A 19,053-nucleotide genomic window follows, 5' to 3' on the forward strand; every position below is an offset into this window, starting at 1 on the left:
TAATGGTTCTCTGAAGAAAACCCAATGGACATCTGTGGATTAGATGAAAGAGGGGTTGAGGTCAGGAGGTGAGGACAGATTCTCTTAAGAGAGTAATAAAAGGTTTGTTATCCTGTTACCCCCTTTATTAGTTTCCTGTTAAACCATAGACAGTAAGGATTGGAGAGAAGGAAGAGTGTTTTAAGTAGGATGTATATAACTGTGATGTGAGAAATGTTTTGTTGTCTGATTACAGCTGTACAGAACCTTTGGGAAAAATTAAACTTGGTTAAAGCTTCTCTAGTGTCCGTTATTTAGTTATTTATTTACTCTGAAAAATAAGAACCTAACACTACAAATATTTAATCTCAATGTATTGTTGGAAATAAGACCTATAGTGATCCTGATGTTATTTCATGTGAATTTAATATCTTTTTTTTTTTTGTGAACGTGGGTCAAAGAAAATAGAGAAAACTGGTGGAGATCACTTGGATTACATTAAGGGATATTTCTATTCTCTGCTTCAGTTTCATCTTCCTGATGCAATGGAGGAGATGGAGGTCGTAGGTAACTTAAAGATATCAGCAGCTGATCATGATGAGATTGGTGACTCTTTGGTGAAATCACTTCCTCGTTTACTGACCCGCTAATGTACAGTACCAGTCAAAAGTTTGGACACACCTACTCATTCAAGGGTTTTTCTTAATTTTTGTCTACATTGTAGAATAATAGTGAAGACATCAACACAACATCATGTTGTAACCAAAAAAGTGTTAAACAAATCCAAATATATTTTATATTTTTGATTCTTCAAAGTAGCCACCCTTTGCCTTGACGACAGCTTTGCACACTCTTGGCATTCTCTCAACCGGCTTCACCTGGAATGCTTTTCCAACAGTCTTGAAGGAGTTCCCACATATGCTGAGCAGTAGTTGGCTGCTGTTCCTTCACTCTGCAGTCCAACTCAAACCAAAACCATCTCAATTGGGTTGAGGTCAGGTGATTGTGGAGGCCAGGTCATATAATGCAGCACCCCATCACTCATTTTCCGAATGGTTCCAGATAGACAACTTATCTTTAAATGTTAAAACATCCAACTTTATTGTATTCACTAGTAAGAATAAGAAATATTGTTCAAAAAAAGAGCCATGACCTCAATTGGTGGGAATGAAATGGAACAAGTCACATCCACTAGATTCCTCTGAGTTGTAATTTATGAAAAGTCATCCTGGAAAGATCAGATTCAATTTGTCTGCAGCAAAGTGATGAAATCTGTTGGTATCATCAGAATGATTTGTAGTATTGTCTGGGCCAGTGCATATGCCTCCTACCTACACAATTTACTCATTATACAAAATTAATTTGCAAGACTAGCCACCTCCTCTAATTATCTGGCTCAATCTGCACCTTTGTTTAAGAAACTCAATATCTTGTCTATTTACGACATTAACCTCTCTGGGCTGGGGGGCAGTATTTTCACGTCCGGATGAAAAGCGTGCCCAGAGTAAACTGCCTGCTACTCAGGCCCAGAAGCTAGGATATGCATATTATTAGATTTGGATAGAAAACACTCTGAAGATTCTAAAACTGTTTGAATGGTGTCTGTGAGTATAACAGAACTCATTTTGCAGGCAAAAACCTGAGAAAAATCCAACCAGGAAGTGGGAAATCTGAGGTTTGTAGTTTTGTGATTGCCTATCCAATATACAGTGTCTGTGGGGACATATTGCACTTCCCAAGGCTTCCACTAGATGTCAACAGTCTTTAGAACATTGTTTCATGCTTCTACTGTGAATGGGAAGAGAATAAGAGCTGTTTGAACCAGGTGTCTGGCAGAATGCAATAAGCTAAGTCACACGCGCGGCGTGAGAGCGAGCTGAGTTCCTTTTCATTTCTAAAAACAAAGGAATTGTCCGGTTGGAATATTATTGAAGATTTATGATAAAAACATCCTAAAGATTGATTCTATACATCGTTTGACATGTTTCTACAAACTGTAATGGAACTTTTTTGACTTTTCGTCTGGACTTAGTGACCGCGCCTTGTGCATTTGGAATAGTGAATTGAAAGCGCAAACAAAAAGGAGGTATTTGGACATAAATATGGACTTTATCGAACAAAACAAACATTTATTGTGGAACTGGGATTCCTGGTTGTGCATTCCAATGAAGATCATCAAAGGTATGTGAATATTTATAATGCTATTTCTGACTTCTGTTGACTCCACAACATGGCGGGTATCTGTATGGCTTGTTTTGGTGGCTGAGCGCTGTACTCAGATTATTGCAAAGTGTGCTTTCGCCGTAAAGCTTTTTTGAAATCTGACACAGCGGTTGCATTAAGGAGAAGTTTATCTTTAATTCTATACATAACACTTGTATCTTTCATCAACGTTTATGATGAGTATTTCTGTAAATTGATGAAGCTCTCTGCAAAATCACTGGATATTTTGGAAGCAAAACATTACTGATCATAACGCGCCAATGTAAACTAAGATTTTTGGATATAAATATGAACTTTATCGAACAAAACATACATGTGTTGCGTAACATGAGGTCCTATTAGTGTCATCTGATGAAGATCATCAAAGGTTAGTGATTAATTTTATCTCTATTTCTGCTTTTTGTGACTCCTCTCTTTGGCTGGAAAATGGTGTATGTTTTTTTGTGACTAGGCGCTGACCTAACATAATCGCATGGTGTGCTTTCACCGTAAAGCCTTTTTGAAATCGGACACTGTGGTTGGATTAACAAGAAGTGTATCTTTAAAATGGTGTATAATACTTGTGTGTTTGAGGAATTTTAATTATGAGATTTCTGTTGTTTGAATTTGGCGCCCTGCACTTTCACTGGCTGTTGTCAAATCGATCCCGTTAACGGGATTTGAGCCATAAGTTAATGTACGCCAACTACGCACTTTCATCTACAAATACTCATACCCCGCGTCCACCCCAGGGCCCAGGCCCAGTTTACCTAAACCCTTCAGGCTCCGGCCAGTCCTCCCCGGCTTCCAGGTCCCAGTTTACCTAAACCCTTCAATGGATTCTTCCAGGTCCCAGTTTACCTAAACCCTTCAATGGATTCTTCCAGGTCCCAGTTTACCTAAACCCTTCAATGGATTCTTCCAGGTCCCAGACAGATGCTCTTCAATGGATTCTTCCAGGTTAATTCTGAAATCCATCTATACAACACAAGACACTGTGATAACCTTCACCCTACCCACTGCCGCACCTCACATAGTCAATTCTCTATCAGATACAGGAGGTACCATACTCTGGAATTCTTATCTTCATAATGCCAAAACATCATCATCCCTTAATAACTTCAAGCGAAGACTGGAGGTCAGCCTGACGAACCAAACTACTCAGTAATCTCCTCCATGAAGACTGGGGGTCAGCCTGATGAACCAAACTACTCAGTAATCTCCTCCATGAAGACTGGGGGTCAGCCTGATGAACCAAACTACTCAGTAATCTCCTCCATGAAGACTGGGGATCAGCCTGAACTAAACTACTCAGTAATCTCCTCCATGAAGACTGGAGGTCAGCCTGATGAACCAAACTACTCAGTAATCTCCTTCATGAAGACTGGAGGTCAGCCTGATGAACTAAACTACTCAGTAATCTCCTCCATGAAGACTGGGGATCAGCCTGAACCAAACTACTCAGTAATCTCCTCCATGAAGACTGGAGGTCAGCCTGATGAACCAAACTACTCAGTAATCTCCTCCATGAAGACTGGGGGTCAGCCTGATGAACCAAACTACTCAGTAATCTCCTCCATGAAGACTGGAGGTCAGCCTGATGAACCAAACTACTCAGTAATCTCCTCCATGAAGACTGGGGGTCAGCCTGATGAACCAAACTACTCAGTAATCTCCTCCATGAAGACTGGGGGTCAGCCTGATGAACCAAACTACTCAGTAATCTCCTTCATGAAGACTGGAGGTCAGCCTGATGAACCATATAGCCTAACTGTCACACACTCACATGCACACACCCATTGATTACTGATCAATTAATTTATACATGTATAATTAGTAGGTTTTGTTATCTGTTTAAACAAACCTTTGGTATTTTTGTATTTATGTATGTATGTTGTTTTTTGTGGTGTGGTTTTCATATAAGCCCTTGGGCTTCCAACACACCTTCCAACACACCTTCCAACACACCTGCACACAGTTTTTTTCTAATTTGTTTTTATCTGTATTGTTGTCTATTATTGTTTTTTTGGTGCAAATAAATGTTTTAATAAAAAACTACATTAGTACAATGAATATGTTGAGCACAAACAATTGTTTGTGGGTTCAACACTAGGTGATGCTCAGACATGCTGGCTGGGTAGCTTACAACAACATGTTTTATTTTACCTTTATTTAACTAGGCAAGTCAGTTAAGAACAAATCCTTATTTTCAATGACGGCCTACCGGGGAACAGTGGGTTAACTGCCTTGTTCAGGGGTAGAACGACAGATTTTTACCTTGTCAGCTCGGGGGATTCGAACATGCAACCTTTCGGTTACTAGTCCAACGCTCTAACCACTAGGCTACACTCTCTCTTCGTGCTCCCTGAGGTCCCATTATCTCCCTGTGATTCCATTATCTCCCTGGGGTCCCATTATCTCTCTGAAGTTCCATTATATTGCCGAGGTCCCATTATCTCCCCGAGGTCCCATTATCTCACTGAGGTCCCATTATCTCCCTGTGGTCCTATTATCTCCCATTATCTTCATGAGGTCCCATTATCTCCCATTATCTCTCTGAGGACCCCATTATCTCCCCGAGGTCCCATTATCTCTCTGAAGTTCTATTATATTGCCGAGGTCCCATTATCTCCCTGTGGTCCTATTATCTCCCATTATCTTCATGAGGTCCCATTATCTCCCATTATCTCTATGAGGACCCCATTATCTCCCCGAGGTCCCATTATCTCACTGAGGTCCCATTATCTCCCTGTGGTCCTATTATCTCCCATTATCTCTCTGAGGTCCCCATTATCTCCCTGGGGTCCCCATTATCTCTCTGAGGTCCCATTATCTCCCTGAGGTCCCATTATCTCCCATTATCTCTCTGAGGTCCCCGTTATCTCCCGAGGTTCCATTATCTCACTGAGGTCCAATTATCTCCCTGTGATCCCATTATCTTCATGGGGTCCCATTATCTCTCTGAAGTTCCATTATATTGCCGAGGTCCCATTATCTCCCATTATCTCCCCGAGGTCCCATTATCTCACTGAGGTCCCATTATCTCCCTGTGGTCCCATTATCTCCATGAGGTCCCATTATCTCCCATTATCTCTCTGATGTCCCCATTATCTCCCTGGGTCCCCATTATCTCACTGAGGTCCCCATTATCTCCCTGGGGTCCCCATTATCTCACTGAGGTCCCCATTATCTCCCTGGGATCCCCATTATCTCTCTGAGGTCCCATTATCTCCCTGAGGTCCCATTATCTCCCATTATCTCTCTGAGGTCCCCGTTATCTCCCCGAGGTCCCATTATCTCACTGAGGTCCCCATTATCTCCCTGGGGTCCCCATTATCTCACTGAGGTCCCCATTATCTCCCTGGGGTCCCCATTATCTCTCTGAGGTCCCATTATCTCCCCGAGGTCCTATTATCTCCCATTATCTCACTGAGGTCCCCATTATCTCCCTGGGTTCCCCATTATCTCCCTGAGGTCCCATTATCCCATCTCAGTGAGACACTGTTACACACAAACACACCAGCACACACACACACACACACGCGCACACACACCATCCCCCATTCTTGTCACTGTGGGGACACTGTTTTGCTCCAGCATCCCAAGGTGTAGGCTTCACTGCATTGTCTCTTTCAATTAGATATGAACCCAAGCCTGTTGGCCCAAGTCAATATCCCTTTTTGTTAAGAGAAAGAGTTCTGCGGGTGAGGCAGTATCTTATATAAACACTCTCATGAATCCATGTCAAATTGTAAATGAGTTGACCTTGAAGATAATTTCATATTGATTACAGAAAAACAATGATACCTCAACAGTTATTCCGTTGAGCTACCTTGATACCACATTACATAACTGCATCTCGCTCGTACTGCAGAACACTCAATGGGCTATTCCGCTCACAGGCAGTGTTCAATTAAGTTAGTTTGGGAGAGTGAAACACTGAGTGATTACAAGGTAAATGGCCTACTAGGGTAGACTTGTGTGTGAACGTCTCATATATACTGAACAAAAATAGGAATGCAACAATTTTACGGAATTAAAGTTCATATTAGGAAATCAGTCAATTGAAATAAATTCATTAGGCCCTAATCTATGGATTTCACATGACTGAGCAGGGGCCACTTGGGAGCCAGGCCCACCGACTGGGGAGCCAGGCCCAGCCACTGGGGAGCCAGGCCCACCCACTGGGGAGCCAGGCCCACCCACTGGGGAGCCAGGCCCAGCCACTGGGGAGCCAGGCCCACCCACTGGGGAGCCAGGCCCACCCACTGGGGAGCCAGGCCCAGCCACTGGGGAGCCAGGCCCACCCACTGGGGAGCCAGGCGCAGCCACTGGGGAGCCAGGCCCACCCACTGGGGAGCCAGGCCCACCCACTGGGGAGCCAGGCCCAGCCACTGGGGAGCCAGGCGCAGCCACTGGGGAGTCAGGCCCAGCCACTGGGGAGCCAGGCCCACCCACTGGGGAGCCAGGCCCACCCACTGGGGAGCCAGGCCCAGCCACTGGGGAGCCAGGCCCACCCACTGGGGAGCCAGGCCCACCCACTGGGGAGCCAGGCGCAGCCACTGGGGAGTCAGGCCCACCCACTGGGGAGCCAGGCCCAGCCACTGGGGAGTCAGGCCCAGCCACTGGGGAGCCAGGCCCAGCCAATCAGAATGAGTTTAAACCCACAAAAAAAAGCGTTATTAAAGACAGAAAGCTCAGTTTCATCAGCTGTCCAGGTGGCTGCTCAGTTTCATCAGCTGTCCAGGTGGCTGCTCAGTTTCATCAGCTGTCCAGGTGGCTGCTCAGTTTCATCAGCTGTCCAGGTGGCTGCTCAGTTTCATCAGCTGTCCAGGTGGCTGCTCAGTTTCATCAGCTGTCCAGGTGGCTGCTCAGTTTCATCAGCTGTCCAGGTGGCTGCTCAGTTTCATCAGCTGTCCAGGTGGCTGCTCAGACGATCCTGCAGGTGAAGAAGCCGGAAGTGGTCCTCTGCTGGCGTGGATACATGTGGTCTGCGGTTGTGAGGCTTACTGACAAATTCTCTAAAACGACATTGGAGGCGGCTTATGGTAGAGAAACATTACATTCTCTGCAAACAGCTGTGGTGAACATTCCTGCAGTCAGCATGCCAATTGCATGCTCCTCAATACTTGAGACATCTGTGGCATTGTGTCGTGTGACATTTTAGAGTGGCCTTTTATTGTCCCCAGCACAAGGTGCACCTGTGTAATTATTGTGCTATTTAATCATCTTCTGATATGCCACACCTGTCAAGTGGATGGATTATTTTGGAAAGCAGCAATGGTCACTAACAGGCATGTAAACACATTTGTGAACAAACGTTGAAAGAAATAAGGTTTTTGTGCGTATGGAACATTTCTGGGATCTTTTATTTCAGCTCATGAAACATGGGACCAACATTTTACATGTTGCATTTGTATTTTTGTTCAGCGTAGGTAAAACCCTTCACAGTGAGAGGACAGAATAGAGGCTAAATAGTCAACTCAGATGCTATTTGAAAAACTACTAGCTAGCTAGAATAAGAAAGCATTCATGAACGAGCGTAAATAGTTGAGATTGTTTCCACTTTCAAACTGTAAAAAAGTCTCAACCCTCCTGACTGTCAAGATTTGTGAGAAGATCTGGATTGATGTTACTTTCACTGTGGGTTGTATTAGTATATACACTAGGCTGTGTGGGTTGTATTAGTATATATACACTAGGCTGTGTGGGTTGTATTAGTATATACACTAGGCTGTGTGGGTTGTATTAGTATATATACACTAGGCTGTGTGGGTTGTATTAGTATATATACACTAGGCTGTGTGGGTTGTATTAGTATATACACTAGGCTGTGTGGGTTGTATTAGTATATACACTAGGCTGTGTGGGTTGTATTAGTATATATACACTAGGCTGTGTGGGTTATATTAGTATATATACACTAGGCTGTGTGGGTTGTATTAGTATATATACACTAGGCTGTGTGGGTTGTATTAGTATATATACACTAGGCTGTGTGGGTTGTATTAGTATATATACACTAGGCTGTGTGGGTTGTATTAGTATATACACTAGGCTGTGTGGGTTGTATTAGTATATATACACTAGGCTGTGTGGGTTGTATTAGTATATATACACTAGGCTGTGTGGGTTGTATTAGTATATATACACTAGGCTGTGTGGGTTATATTAGTATATATACACTAGGCTGTGTGGGTTATATTAGTATATATACACTAGGCTGTGTGGGTTGTATTAGTATATATACACTAGGCTGTGTGGGTTGTATTAGTATATACACTAGGCTGTGTGGGTTGTATTAGTATATACACTAGGCTGTGTGGGATATATTAGTATATATACACTAGGCTGTGTGGGTTGTATTAGTATATATACACTAGGCTGTGTGGGTTGTATTAGTATATACACTAGGCTGTGTGGGTTGTATTAGTATATATACACTAGGCTGTGTGGGTTGTATTAGTATATATACACTAGGCTGTGTGGGTTGTATTAGTATATATACACTAGGCTGTGTGGGTTGTATTAGTATATATACACTAGGCTGTGTGGGTTATATTAGTATATATACACTAGGCTGTGTGGGTTGTATTAGTATATACACTAGGCTGTGTGGGTTGTATTAGTATATACACTAGGCTGTGTGGGTTGTATTAGTATATATACACTAGGCTGTGTGGGTTGTATTAGTATATATACACTAGGCTGTGTGGGTTGTATTAGTATATACACTAGGCTGTGTGGGTTGTATTAGTATATACACTAGGCTGTGTGGGTTGTATTAGTATATACACTAGGCTGTGTGGGTTATATTAGTATATATACACTAGGCTGTGTGGGTTGTATTAGTATATATACACTAGGCTGTGTGGGTTGTATTAGTATATATACACTAGGCTGTGTGGGTTGTATTAGTATATATACACTAGGCTGTGTGGGTTGTATTAGTATATATACACTAGGCTGTGTGGGTTGTATTAGTATATACACTAGGCTGTGTGGGTTATATTAGTATATACACTAGGCTGTGTGGGTTGTATTAGTATATACACTAGGCTGTGTGGGTTATATTAGTATATATACACTAGGCTGTGTGGGTTGTATTAGTATATATACACTAGGCTGTGTGGGTTGTATTAGTATATATACACTAGGCTGTGTGGGTTATATTAGTATATACACTAGGCTGTGTGGGTTATATTAGTATATACACTAGGCTGTGTGGGTTGTATTAGTATATATACACTAGGCTGTGTGGGTTGTATAAGTATATATACACTAGGCTGTGTGGGTTATATTAGTATATACACTAGGCTGTGTGGGTTGTATTAGTATATATACACTAGGCTGTGTGGGTTGTATTAGTATATACACTAGGCTGTGTGGGTTATATTAGTATATACACTAGGCTGTGTGGGTTGTATTAGTATATACACTAGGCTGTGTGAGTTATATTAGTATATATACACTAGGCTGTGTGGGTTGTATTAGTATATATACACTAGGCTGTGTGGGTTATATTAGTATATACACTAGGCTGTGTGGGTTATATTAGTATATACACTAGGCTGTGTGGGTTGTATTAGTATATATACACTAGGCTGTGTGGGTTGTATTAGTATATATACACTAGGCTGTGTGGGTTGTATTAGTATATATACACTAGGCTGTGTGGGTTGTATTAGTATATACACTAGGCTGTGTGGGTTATATTAGTATATATACACTAGGCTGTGTGTCGCTGGTTTACATCAGGGGTCTCCAACCTTTTCTAACACTTCTCCTCTCCCCTGCAACTCTTCCCTGGTCCTTAGTGTACTAGAGAAAGTAGTGCACTATGTTTTCAGTCAATATACCTGGTAAAATAATGGTTCATAAACACATTTAACCTGTCTGGGCTAGGGGGCAGTATTTTCACGGCCGGATAAAAATGGGGTGCAAAGGAGCACCGTACCCGATTTAAACTGGTTACTACTCTTTCCCAGAAATGGGAATATGCATATTATTAGTAGATTTGGATAGAAAACACTCTGAAGTTTCTAAAACTGTTTGAATGGTGTCTGTGAGTATAACAGAACTCATATGGCAGGCAAAAACCTGAGAAAATTCCAAGCAGGAAGTGGCCTTTCTGCGAATTTGTAGTTCTCCATTTGCTTCTCTATCGAAACTACAATGCCCGTGGGGTTATGTAGCACTTTCTAAGGCTTCCATTGGCTCTCTAAAGCGTTCAGAAAGCGGATTGAGGCGTCTCCTGTCTCTGGGCAGATAACAGGAGCACAGTTTGTCAGTGGTCTGCCCGGTGACTAAGAGATTGGAAATGCGCATTCACGAGACCTCGCCATTTTTTCTCTTCCTTTTTGAATGAATACAGCATTGTCCGGTTAGAATATTATCGCTATTTTACGAGAAAAATAGCATAAAGATTGATTTTAAACAGCGTTTGACATGCTTCTAAGTACGGTAATGGAACATTTTGATTTTTTTTGTCTCGAAATGCGCTCGGCGTTACCCTTTGGATAGTGACCTGAACGCACAAACAAAACAGAGGTATTTGCACATAACTATGGATTATTTGGAACAAAAACAACATTTGTTGTGGAAGTAGCAGTCCTGGGAGTGCATTCTGACGAAGAACAGCAAAGGTTATCCAATTTTTCTAATACTAATTCTGAGTTTAGTGAGCCCCGAACTTGGCAGGTGTCAAATTAGCTAGCCGTGATGGCTGAGCTATGTACTCAGAATATTGCAAAATGTGCTTTCACCGAAAAGCTATTTTAAAATATGACATAGCGATTTCATAAAGGAGTTCTGTATCTATAATTCTTAAAATTATTGTTATGCATTTTGTCAACGTTTATCATGAGTAATTTAGTAAATTCACCGGAAGTTTTCGGTGGAAATAACATTTCTGAACATCACACGCCAATGTAAAAAGCTGTTTTTTGATATAAATATGAACTTGATTGAACAAAACATGCATGTATTGTATAACATAATGTCCTAGAAGTGTCATCTGATGAAGATCATCAAAGGTTAGTGCTGCATTTAGCTGTGTTTTGGGTTTTTGTGACACATATGCTAGCTTGAAAAATGGCTGTGTGTTTATTTGTGTCTATGTCCTCTCCTAACATAATCTAATGTTTTGCTTTCGCTGTAAAGCCTTTTTGAAATCGGACAATGTGGTTAGATTAACGAGAGTCTTATCTTTCAAATGGTGTAAAATATTGAAATTATAGCATTTTTGAGGTTTTTGTATTTCGCGCCACGCTCTTCCACTGGCTGTTGAATAGAGTGGGACGCTAACGTCCCACCTACCCATAGAGGTTAATGGGGGCCCTATAAAATCAGATTTTTTTTCTCCCAAATTCTGTTTCTCTGATTTATTTTTCCAGCTTGTAGATTATTTTAGTTTTTCACTCTCTAAATTACAAGTGTTCCTAGAGAAACAACTAAATGGGATGTTTACAAGTGTTCCTAGAGAAACAACTAAATGGGATGTTTACAAGTGTTCCTAGAGAAACAACTAAATGGGATGTTTACAAGTGTTCCTAGAGAAACAACTAAATGGGATGTTTACAAGTGTTCCTAGAGAAACAACTAAATGGGATGTTTTGAGTCGATGTCAATAATTAAATCACATCAGAAGACAATTATTTTACAGTCTGGAAGAATTACACATTTCGATGTTTGAGTGTAATTTCCCTTTAATTGTGCATCTGGCCCTTTAATTGTGCATTTAGCGAGTGAGAACCGTGCCATATAATGTGCTGCTATAACTATGGTCCTCTACTGCTGCTGCTCATTTCATGGCAAAGTTTACCAAAAACATAGATACAAATTATATACTTTTATATCATACAGTTAACATTTAATTGAGAAGGTTTTGGGGAAAGTATTTCTGCCAACGCACAAGACGATTATCACATCATCTGGCCACACAGAGTGTTAGACAAAGATCCGCACCACACAAACAGACAGGGGCAATATTGCTGGAAACTAATTGGCAGATATTGTGTTAGGTTTGGCTTTTTAAGCCAATAGTGGCTAACCAGGGGTGGGATAATGTCAATGTTGCGTTGATAAGATAGTAGCTGGGAGCTTGTGGTGTCTGATACTTGTGAGATTTGTTTATGACAGTTTGTATGTATTTTCAGAATAGTTAGCTACTGGTAGCTGTGAGCTACTGGTAGCTGGCGATCGACCATCAAGTCAATCACACTCAATTCTAAGACATTCTGAGCCATGTTACAGGTATCGACTTTAACATTCCTCTAAACTCATTCCACTTTGGAACACCAAAAAAAGACTAGGTCATATTTACACTTCCCTCAAATTTGAGTTTCACCACTGAAGTAATTCTCTGGACCCCAGAGCAGGTTTGAGACCATAATTGAATTATCATATTTCCTAACACACAAGGCAAGAAGAAAGTGGATTTAAATACTGGAAAGTAATTTGCAAACAGCATCTGCTGAGTCAGACGGATTTACACCCTAACAAATAAAAATAAATGGAAATGATGGCGATAACCTCTATAGTCTCATAATAACCTATCCAGTCTCAGGGTGCGTCCCAAATGTTAAATAAAGGTTAAATAAAATGTAAACATTTAAACAATTAAAAATGGCACCCTATTCCCTAGATCACAATTTACATTCTGTGACAACACAAAAGCTACTTTCAAAGGCGCATTAAATCCATTCCGTATTCAGACCACATGCACAACACGGACCACTCAAAAACCTCTCCATCTGAGAAATGTCTGGGAATCTAAGGAGGTTTTAATGCAACACGGACCACTCAAAAACCTCTCTCCGTCTGAGAAATGTCTGGGAATCTAAGGAGGTTTTAATGCAACACGGACCACTCAAAAACCTCTCTCCGTCTGAGAAATGTCTGGGAATCTAAGGAGGTTTTAATGCAACACGGACCACTCAAAAACCTCTCTCCGTCTGAGAAATGTCTGGGAATCTAAGGAGGTTTTAATGCAACACGGACCACTCAAAAACCTCTCCGTCTGAGAAATGTCTGGGAATCTAAGGAGGTTTTAATGCAACACGGACCACTCAAAAACCTCTCCGTCTGAGAAATGTCTGGGAATCTAAGGAGGTTTTAATGCAACACGGACCACTCAAAAACCTCTCTCCGTCTGAGAAATGTCTGGGAATCTAAGGAGGTTTTAATGCAACACGGACCACTCAAAAACCTCTCTCCGTCTGAGAAATGTCTGGGAATCTAAGGAGGTTTTAATGCAACACGGACCACTCAAAAACCTCTCCGTCTGAGAAATGTCTGGGAATCTAAGGAGGTTTTAATGCAACACGGACCACTCAAAAACCTCTCCGTCTGAGAAATGTCTGGGAATCTAAGGAGGTTTTAATGCAACACGGACCACTCAAAAACCTCTCCGTCTGAGAAATGTCTGGGAATCTAAGGAGGTTTTAATGCAACACGGACCACTCAAAAACCTCTCTCCGTCTGAGAAATGTCTGGGAATCTAAGGAGGTTTTAATGCAACACGGACCACTCAAAAACCTCTCCGTCTGAGAAATGTCTGGGAATCTAAGGAGGTTTTAATGCAACACGGACCACTCAAAAACCTCTCCGTCTGAGAAATGTCTGGGAATCTAAGGAGGTTTTAATGCAACACGGACCACTCAAAAACCTCTCCGTCTGAGAAATGTCTGGGAATCTAAGGAGGTTTAATTGCAGAAATGTGAGCATCAAAATGATAATGGACATTAAGAAAATGATAACAATATATGAGTTGACAGAAACCTTATAGCCTTATCAGCCCAACTTAGATGAAGGGGTGCAGGGCCAATGATAGGAGGGAGCTGAGAGCAGCAGGGATAGAGCAAACCGCCAAGAGCTGCCTGACACAGAAGACACAGCATAGGGATTTACTCAATGGCCGTTACTGTTGTAGTCCCACTGTTGCTCAGTTGGTAGAGCATGAGGCTTGCACAGCCAGGGTTGTGGGTTCGATTCCCACAGGGAGCCAATATGTAAAAATGTAATAAAAATGTATGCACTCTACTGTAAGTCGCTCTGGATAAGAGCGCCTGCTAAATCACTAAAATGTAATGTAAATGTTGCTTTGTAGCAAACTCTCTATCAAGTAACAGAAGTCATTGACCATTTTAGACTCTTTGTTATCAAAATATGACAGTGTCACCAGCAAACCATAACACCTCCTCCTCCATGCTTCACGGTGGGAAATACACATGCGGAGATCATCCGTTCACCCACACCGCGTCTCACAAGGACATGGTGGATGGAACCAATAATCTCCCATTTGGACTCTAGACCAAAGGACAGACTTCCACCGGTCTAATGTCCAATGCCCATGTTTCTTGGACCAAGCAAGTCTCTTCTTCTTATTGGTGTCCTTTAATAGTGGATTCTTTGCAGCAATTCAACCATGAAGGCCTGATTCACAGTCTTCTCTGAACAGTTGATGTTGAGATGTGTCTGTTACTTGAACTCTGTGAAGCATTTATTTGGGCTGCAATTTCAAAGGCTGGTAACTCTAATGTACTTATCCTCTGCAGCAGAGGTAACTCTGGGTCTTCCTTTCCTGTGGTGGTCCTCATGAGAGCCAGTTTCATCATAGTGCTTGAGGGTTTTTACGACTGCACTTGAAGAAACTTTCAAAGTTCTTGAAATGTTCCGTATTGACTGACCTTCATGTCTTAAAGTAATGATGGACTGTTGTTTCTCTTTGCTTATTTGAGCTGTTCTTGCCATAATATGGACTTGGTGTTTTACCAAATAGGGCTATCTTCTGTATACCACCCCTACCTTGTCACAACACAACTGATTGGCTCAAACGAATTAAGAAGGAAAGAAATTCCACAAATTAACAAGGCACACCTTTTAATTGAAATGCATTCCAGGTGACTACCTCATGAAGCTGGTTGAGAGAATGCCAAGAGTGTGCAACGCTGTCATCAAGGCAAAGGGTGGCTATTTGAAGAATCTCAAATATAAAATAGATTTTGATTCATTTAACACTTTTTTGGTTACTACATTATTCCATATGTGTTATTTCATAGTTTCAATGTATTCACTATTACTCTACAATGTAAAAATTAAGAAAAACCCTGGAATGAGTCGGTGTTCTATAACTTGACCAGTAGTGTAGTCCAGGGTTTTGTTAAGCATGTAGTCCAGGTTCTAGTCCAGGGTGTAGTCCAGGGTGTAGTCCAGGGTGTAGTCCAGGTTGTAGTCCAGGGTGTAGTCCAGGGTGTAGTCCAGGGTGTAGTCTAGGGTGTAGTCCAGATTGTAGTCCAGGGTGTAGTCTGGGGTGTAGTCTAGGTTGTAGTCCGGGGTTTTGTTAAGCATGTAGTCCAGGTTCTAGTCCAGGGTGTAGTCCAGGGTGTAGTCCAGGTTCTTGTCCAGGGTGTAGTCCAGGGTGTAGTCCAGGTTCTAGTCCAGGGTGTAGTCCAGGGTGTAGTCCAGGATGTAGTCCAGGGTGTAGTCTAGGGTGTAGTCCAGATTGTAGTCCAGGTTCTAGTCTAGGGTGTAGTCCAGGGTGTAGTCCAGGTTGTAATCCAGGTTGTAGTACAGGGTGTAGTCCAGGTTCTAGTCTAGGGTGTAGTCCAGATTGTAGTCCAGGGTGTAGTCTGGGGTGTAGTCTAGGTTGTAGTCCGGGGTGTAGTCCAGGGTGTAGTCTAGGTTGTAGTCCAGGGTGTAGTCCAGGGTGTAGTCCAGGTTGTAGTCCAGGGTGTAGTCTAGGTTGTAGTCCAGGTTCTAGTCCAGGGTGTAGTCCAGGGTGTAGTCCAGGGTCTAGTCCAGGTTCTAGTCTAGGTTGTAGTCCAGGGTGTAGTCCAAGGTGTAGTCTAGGGTGTAGTCCAGGGTGTAGTCTAGGGTGTAGTCTAGGGTGTAGTCCAGGGTGTAGTCTAGGGTGTAGTCTAGGGTGTAGTCCAGGGTGTAGTCCAGGGTGTATTCCAGGGTGTAGTCCAGGTTGTAGTCCAGGTTGTAGTCCAGGGTGTAGTCCAGGTTCTAGTCCAAGTTGTAGTCCAGGGTGTAGTCCAGGTTCTAGTCTAAGTTGTAGTCCAGGGTGTAGTCCAGGTTCTAGTCCAGGGTGTAGTCCAGGGTGTGTCACAAATAGAATAACAGCACCATGCTTCTCTGGGCTCAATTCTACATTCATCAAGTATTTCAATGCAACCTCCACTACAGAGGGAAAAGTGAGCATTGTAATCTGCCTGCCCTGTAGGGAAATGGCCACTCTAAACTGGCTCTGACTGGAGGACCTAAGAGCAAGACATCCACTGTAGGGACTGAATCCAGCTTTCAGTGAATGGGCATACACACACACACACACACACACACACACACACACACACACACATTCTCTCTCTGTGTAAATGCTGGAAGCAAGCAATGAATAAGAAAAGCCAGGCAACTGTTTTGTGGCCAGTCTTACTTGTGCTCAGCAATATGTGGGTTTTGGCTGTAAAAATAAATATATTGCTATTGCAGCAACTATACATTGAGGCGAATCGGAAACAATGGTGTTCATTATTGTTTTGGCCAAATACAAAAACAGAGAGAAGACAAAAGGCTCTAACTAAGTGATCTGAGAGAGGGCTAAATGCACAATGTGAGACTGTAGCCTGTCCACCTTCAATAAATAACGGCAATGTAACAGCTTTCACACATTATATACCATTGTAACTAAATAGACGGCATGACGCAATATCTTGTATTTTGTTGTAAAAACAGTGATATTATATTCTTACTATCTTATTCAGCAGTGAAAAGCAACCTGTTATGTAAGACTTATATTTATTGTAATAAAGCACTAAGGAAATTCTTATTCTTATTATTATGATGATGATGACCTAACAGGCTACATGAAGTCTTCAGCAGTTTGATGCAACGATTTCAGTAACTTGTCTCTCCCAGAGGAGCGCGTGCCTTACCGTGAAACTCCCCGCTCCTATAACCCACAGCTGTAAACCCCACTCTCATCCCTCACAAAGCACCATAAAAACATTTTCAAAGAAGTCTCAATACTCACCGCCAAATGCACGGAACAGGCAGGGTTTTTCCTTCGTAATATCACGTTGTTTTCACTCCGTCCAAGATAATCTAACCGTAAACAACCGGTCTCCGTCGCCCCCGAACAACCGAATGGCACAGAGGACCTTGATTCCAAAACGGTCCTTTCTGTTCCTCAGTCTCTCTCTAAACGATGAGACGACGACGTGAATTGTACATCCTTGGCGCCCTCCGTTGTGTCTCGTGTTAATTTATCCGGTGTCCGTTGCTTTCTGTAGGACTTCACCTTTGCCTTCACTTCGGGAAGCCTTTCCGCCCGTTACCGAACGTGTTTGGAGCGTCTGCCTGACTGTTTGCCTCAGCAGCTTCTGTTCTGCATAACGCGCAGCCCCGTTCTCCAGCTGGAAGGACTGAGCTCCCATCCCACTCCTCAGTCCCCAGTCATTTACCCTAATTCCATCCCACCTAGCAGCTTGTGTCTGTGAACTTCATGCTGGAGAAATAAATACACAGCCCTGAATGTGAAGGTCTCCTACCTCCACGGAGTAGCCTCCTTGAAGGATACCATTTGATTCGTAAGCTATTGTAGCCTAGTTGAGATACTAGCTAGTAGAATACATTGTGTCAATTGTCCAGCAGTATGAATGTCATGTCAAGGGATATGTGGATTGATACCTTAACAAATAGATTGCGAATAGATGACTGTCAAAGTGTCGGCCAGGCTCCCGTGTAGGAGATCGGTAGGTAGAATCATTTCCAATAATAGTAGGATTGATTTGGAGATTGGTTGTGATTGCATTTATTTGCTCAAGACCAAAGGAAAAGGGGGGAAATATTTTACGAGAAAATACACTCTGGCTCAGTGTCACTTTGCACTTAAGTTGTTGCAAAAAATATATTTTCCCAAACTTGACTTTATTACTGTACACAGTGGCTGTTCTAGCTTGTATGGCTCTATGGGGGACCCCCCCCCCCCGCCCATTCAGACATTTGGAACAACAGAAATATATAATCATAACATTTAAAACAATATAAATATAAACATATATACAAAAATAAGACTCATAAATATCAAAAAGAAGTAACAAAGACAAATAGAAACAAATTGTAGTATATAAATACAAATAAAAAAGAGAATCTAATTATTACACCATTACCCTATTGCTAACAAAAACACACAAGTACACAAATACAATAACACACTTATAAAGAAGAAAACCTTATTACACTATTGGTCTTCAAACAAGAAACACACAAACTAAATTGCACATCTAATTGCACAACTATTTGCATTAGTACTGTACAAAGTTAGAGGTGCACTATTTGATAGATTCCCCCGCTCCCCCTACCTTGGGCTTCCAGAGGGGAGACCTGAGGTCAACCTCCCCCCCCCCCCCCCCCCCCCCTCCTCATCTCGTACTTCTGAGTGGGAGACCTTCCCAGGCAGTAGCCTGCCTAGCTCACTAACTATCCCAGGCAGTAGCCTGCCTAGCTCACTAACTATCCCAGGCAGTAGCCTGCCTAGCTCACTAACTATCCCAGGCAGTAGCCTGCCTAGCTCACTAACTATCCCAGGCAGTAGCCTGCCTAGCTCACTAACTATCCCAGGCAGTAGCCTGCCTAGCTCACTAACTATCCCAGGCAGTAGCCTGCCTAGCTCACTAACTATCCCAGGCAGTAGCCTGCCTAGCTCACTAACTATCCCAGGCAGTAGCCTGCCTAGCTCACTAACTATCCCAGGCAGTAGCCTGCCTAGCTCACTAACTATCTCAGGCAGTAGCCTGCCTAGCACACTAACTATCCCAGGCAGTAGCCTGCCTAGCTCACTAACTATCCCAGGCAGTAGCCTGCCTAGCA

The 19,053-nt window shown here is 42.5% G+C and overlaps 1 protein-coding gene across 1 annotated transcript in view; it reads right to left on the reverse strand.

Annotated features, from left to right (window-relative positions):
• The window catches only part of LOC106581589 (contactin-5), a 483,973-nt gene extending 466,354 nt beyond the window's left edge, over positions 1-17,619 (reverse strand). The window contains exon 1 of the mRNA XM_082966829.1: positions 17,216-17,619. The gene's annotated coding sequence lies outside the window, so the exon portion shown is untranslated. The remainder of the gene's footprint in view (positions 1-17,215) is intronic.
• Between the last annotated feature and the right edge of the window lie 1,434 nt (positions 17,620-19,053).

This window comes from Salmo salar, chromosome 20 (assembly GCF_965601325.2).
Source record: "Salmo salar chromosome 20, fSalSal1, whole genome shotgun sequence".
Taxonomy (NCBI): domain Eukaryota; kingdom Metazoa; phylum Chordata; class Actinopteri; order Salmoniformes; family Salmonidae; genus Salmo; species Salmo salar.